Source organism: Sinocyclocheilus anshuiensis, unplaced genomic scaffold (assembly GCF_001515605.1).
Source record: "Sinocyclocheilus anshuiensis isolate Anshui unplaced genomic scaffold, SAMN03320099.WGS_v1.1 scaffold188, whole genome shotgun sequence".
Lineage (NCBI taxonomy): Eukaryota > Metazoa > Chordata > Actinopteri > Cypriniformes > Cyprinidae > Sinocyclocheilus > Sinocyclocheilus anshuiensis.
Genome location: NW_015555768.1, coordinates 2,335,331 through 2,340,084, shown reverse-complemented (window position 1 = coordinate 2,340,084; position 4,754 = coordinate 2,335,331). Strand labels below are relative to the sequence as shown.

The window sequence follows — 4,754 nt, the reverse complement described above, 5'->3', positions numbered from 1 at the left end:
AGACTGGAGTGCAATCTGTATGCATTCTTGAAAATTTCAAATAGGCTTTATCATATTTTTATGCATGCAGGAGTTCACACTGATGCTTTTTGCAGCAGTGGCAATGTGGAAGATTGTTAGGTCTGATTATAAGCGAGGTTTCGAAAGCTTATAAGTTATGACAGTAGTTCCAGCACAGAAATTCAAAGGACCCTTTTGCTTCTCGGTGGATTATAGTGAATCAAATGTCATGCTGGTGCTTGACATGCTGTAAGCTTATTTTTACATCATAAATGTTTGTACACTGTTTTCAAGCCCTAGTGTGTGCAGTTGTGGTCATACGTTTACACACACCTTGCAGAATGTGCAAAATTATCATTTTAACAAAATAACAGGGATCATAAAAATCACTTTTATTAAAACTATTGATATTTCGCCGATTCTGCAAGGTGTGTGTAAACTTATGACAGCTGTATTCACTTCTGAGTAGGATATTGGGTTGATTTCAGACTTGCATTACTAGACATGCTGCTTTCCATGCTGTCCAGGCTACGAATAATCTGAATATAAATTTGCAGACTGTGAAAGGATATCAGTCACTGATTATCACCAGGTTTAAAAATAGACACTATCATTTCGAGGCAGCAGGAAAGGCCACGTATTCAGAGAGGACAGACATACTGATTAATGATTTCACACCCATGTAAAAGACCACTGAGTCTAATACTCTGTTAAACATGCAATGTATTAGATCTTATTACTTTTGTCTCTGCATATTATCAAGCTGGACAGGAGAAAGTAAGTCATTTGTAGGTTGATGGTGTGAGTTTAGGGTGCTTTGGCTGACCAATGGTGGATGGGGATTGCGTTTCTGTAACTATTTCTCCTACTCAGTTTAGTGAATTATGCAAGTAACACTCAGAAAACACATGAAGATGCGAAAAGGATTTTACTGTTTTGGTCAATGTGTGTTATTGTCCTTGTCTGTGACCGTAACTTTTCGCTTGCCCCTCTACATTAATCCTGTCCCATGTCGGATGGGTACATATTACTAACCCAGCAGAGGAGCAGCGTAAGTATTGGGAGGAATCGTAGGTGTATGATTCTTTGTGTGTTTGGAAAGGGCATGAACTGGTAGATATGGGAATCTCGGAACCCATCCCATATACTGGAGTATCCCAAATAGATTGGCCATGGAATTCCAGGTGGATACACTGTGTGTGATTTTTGATGGAAGTTTCAGAGTACAGGAATGTGGACTTGGGGATGTTGAATATTATTTAGTATAAACAAATTGCTCATTTGTTTAGTCGTTACGATCCATGACATTTACTTAAAGCAATAATTCACCCAAAAATGAAAATTCTGTTATTTACTCACCCTCAAGTTATTCCAAGCCTGTATGAGTTTTTTTTTCTTCGGCTGAACACAAAATATTCTTCTGTTGAAGATATTTTGAAGAATGTGGAGAGCCAAACAGTTGTAGCCACTGACTTCCATAGTATGGACAAAAATACTATAAAAGGCCACCAGCAACTGTGTTACCAACATTCTTCAACATATCTTCTTTTGTGTTTAACAGAGGAAAGAAATTCATACAGGTTTGGAACAACATCAAGGTTTAAAGGAGTAAATAACAATGTAATCAGAAACAATGTATTCCACTGTGTCTTCAGCGGCTCAGATGTCTGGAGTAAATGACGACTGCTATGTTCATTATTACATCCAACAACAGAAGACCTCAATCGCTTAGGAGTCATTCTTGTCTACAACTGCTCCGGCGGTGAAACAATGGCGGACTGATGACAGCTCACTCAGGGCGGGTCTGAGGTAAGACACCAGTTCAGTCTGTGCTGAAACACTACTGTCAATCAAACTATCGTGGGAGGGGCCTGTCTGTGTGACGTCACACAGACAGGCATCTGAGATCAGCTCGATTTGAGAAAGGGGAAAACATTTAACCAGATAAAAAAAAAAACACTGGGTGGATTATAGGGTGGTTGTGTACACACTGCCAACACACATTTCAGTTCAAACAACTTGTAAAAGTGCATGTAGCATCCTATGACCCCTTTAAGAGAACATAGTGAGTATCAATGAGCATAGTGAGCAGCATCAGTGCATTGTGGGACTTTTTAGGGAGAAAACATTTGAGACAGCCCTTAGAACTCCATGATCAGTATATTGACTACTCAAGCTGATTGAGACGCACCCTTAGTTCTCACATTTGTGATGTAATTTCCTTTTATTTGTTCAATATGTATTTCAGTTGTGACAAAAGAGGGCCCCACGGGACCAAAATCCATTCAGGATTTGACTTAGACCATGCAGTAAAAAAATTGTATGATCATGTGAAGTGAACAATAACAAATAGACATTTGCCTCTATGTGAGAACAGATAAACTGTTTGTGAAATGTCAAGCCTTGTTTGAGTTCTTTTGATGATGTCTGTCAGCAATTGTAAAAAAAAAAGTCACAGTGATGATGAGCATGACTTTTTTTGTTGTTGTGCTATAATTTTGTACTTTCTACTTTATCCCTTTGCAATTTCTATTTACAAAGGTACATATTCACCTTGTTAATTCTGTAAAATTCATTACTCTTGCTATACAGGTTGTCTGCAATATAGAGATTTCATATTACAGATTTTGTTTTTTTTAATTAATGTAGCATGTGTGATCCCTGAAATGTGAATAAAATGACACTTCCGATGTGTAGCTTACTAATTCATTCTAACCTATAACCTCCTTTTCTTTTCAATGTTTTGGATCTTCCTTGCCCACTCTGTGGAAATGAATAATCAGAAGGGAGTAAGTACAAAGGAACCCCCGCGAGATCGACATGTTAAAACTGCTACAAACATCCATCTGTATATATTTTTTATCATTCATTTGTTTGTTTTAGGTGAAAATATACAATGGGGTCCTAAAATCTGAGACCAAACATTTTTAGCATTTAGTTTTAAGAAAATGTAAAGCAAAAAATGTTATGACATAAAACAATTTAAGAAATATGTAATGAATTGTTTTAGGTCACTAATCAAGTAAGTAAATTTGTGACATTGAAGTCAGCTCCTTTGTACAGATTTTCTTGCTCTAATTCTTCTGTTAGAGCAAAAGACATACTAAATACCAAGACAGACTAAAAAAATGATCATGTAATTCAACTTATTGCAGAAAAAATGGCAAAAAAAAAAAGTGCAAGTACAAATGTGTATTCAGTCAGAAACATTTTGCATCCCATTGTAGTTCATAAGCAAACAAATGACTTTGAAGTGTATTTCTGTGCATGTTTAATATGATTCTTAAAGTATTTAAGATGCAGGCCTCAAAGTTTCTTGTCTGTTCAAGTTATGATTTGGGTTGTGCTGTTGTCAGTTGGTGATGTGTGTGTTGGCTTAAAGAATTTGTCATAGTTTCATTCATCTCTGCATGGGAGATTTTGTTCCATCACTGCTAGCGGTCACAGTGACTCCATAGTTGAATCATTCTGAAAAAGGGTCTTACTTTTGCCAAAAGCACGCTCTGGTTAGCAAGTTCAACATTAGTATGAGAGTCTCAAAAATGTCTAAAGGACAACCAGTCGGGTGCTGTATAATATGTAAGTTCAAGTAGGTTGCGCACTTATTGTCTTATGGCTTTTAAAGTAGAAAATGTAATTTTATACTTAAATGATGTCCAGACCATAAACACATTTGGTCTCACTTTATGCATCTAAACCGCTTTTGGGTTTTTTAGGCCTCATTCATGTTTTCATCATCTTTTGTTTTGTTTGGTGGGTCGCTGTCTCTTTAAATAATTAATTTGCACTAAAACCAGTGTGGTGCATGCTTTGCTTCGAAGACCAAAGATGATGATGTCCGTGATGAGATATCCCTGTTTGATGTGGCTAATGACTGTCCTATCCTCAACCAAGAGCTGGCCCAACATGTAGTGGAGGATGATGATGTAGAGAAGCGGTCAGTGTACAAGTTATACAATTATATAACTCCTTTTTTAATTAAGGTAAATTAGGTAATTAATGTTTTGCTGGTTGATACAATAGAACTTTATACTGACATATATTGCTGAGGATGCAGCATAAAAGGTTTTAGGGTACTGATGCCACATGTAGAAATATACAGTATTTAACAGCAATGTCTACTCATCAAGTCTAAACATGACGTCTACTCAAACTAATTAAGGCCTGTAGTCTCAACATGGCAACCATCACGAAAGGGAACCCCTTTTATGTCGAATAAACTGCTTTTTCTAGGCTAATGAAATGAAAACACATTTGTCTAAACTGCTATTAATTTATTTAGTTGTAAAATGGTTTTACATTAGAAAATGTACTATATGTTTCCATATTTTGACATTCGAAGTGTCTTTTAGTGCGCGTTATTTAAAGGGGTCATAGGATGCCCCTTTTCCACAAGTTGATATGATTCTTTAGGGTCTTAATGAAAAGTCTGTAACATAGTTTGGTTAAAATTTCTCAATGGTAGTGTAAAAAACACCTTTTTTTTTTTTACCCTGTCAAAAACAGCTCTTTTCAGATCAAGCCGTTTTTGTAGCATTTTCCTTTAAATGTTAATGAGCTCTGCTGACCCTGCCCCTCTCTTCCGAGCCGCTCTCTGAGGGACTGTTGACTTTAACTGCATTCATCGTGAAATTTGCTAATTAGCACATTATTAGGAAAGTCGATTTGCAAAGATTCATTACAAAACATTATACTAATTTCTTCTGTAGATGAGCCTGGATCATGAATGATTCGCGCGAACATAGACGCATTTA

At 36.6% G+C, this 4,754-nt stretch overlaps 1 pseudogene; it reads left to right on the top strand.

Moving 5' to 3' along the window:
* Nucleotides 1-3,828: 3,828 nt before the first annotated feature.
* LOC107674358 (AMP deaminase 1-like) overlaps nucleotides 3,829-4,754 on the top strand; it is a 9,930-nt pseudogene continuing 9,004 nt past the window's right edge.